Source organism: Aplysia californica, unplaced genomic scaffold (genome assembly GCF_000002075.1).
Source record: "Aplysia californica isolate F4 #8 unplaced genomic scaffold, AplCal3.0 scaffold00574, whole genome shotgun sequence".
Lineage (NCBI taxonomy): Eukaryota > Metazoa > Mollusca > Gastropoda > Aplysiida > Aplysiidae > Aplysia > Aplysia californica.
In genome coordinates, this window is record NW_004797844.1 from 68,631 (window position 1) to 69,096 (window position 466).

Consider the following 466-nt stretch of genomic DNA (forward strand, 5'->3'; position numbering starts at 1 on the left):
TTCTTCATTAAAATTTCTACATTTTCTGCTTCTCTGATAGTTTTTGGAAGCCTATTCCAAACAAGTGGGGCAAAATATGAAAAAGAGCATTGGCCTTATGATTTGTAATTTCTTCTAGGTTTAGCTAGGGTTGTTTTGTCACTTGATGATCTGAGCATTCTAGGAGTTGGAGGTACATAGGGTGTTAAAAACTGTTTTAGATAGTTGATAATACCGAAGACTTTTATAAAGTAGCCTAGGTTAATTTGCCTCTGGCAGAGTAAAACAAAAATAATTTTCTGAGGCGGAAAAAAATGTGTTTGTCTGTATACCCATCTAGATCTATGTGTGCATGCCCCCTCCCCCCTCTTTTGCTTCTTTGTCTGTCTGTCTGTCAGTCTGTCTGTCTGTCTGTCTGTCTGTCTGTCTGTCTGTCTGTCTGTCTGTCTCTGTCTATTTCTCTCCCTCTCTCTCTCTCTCTCTCTCT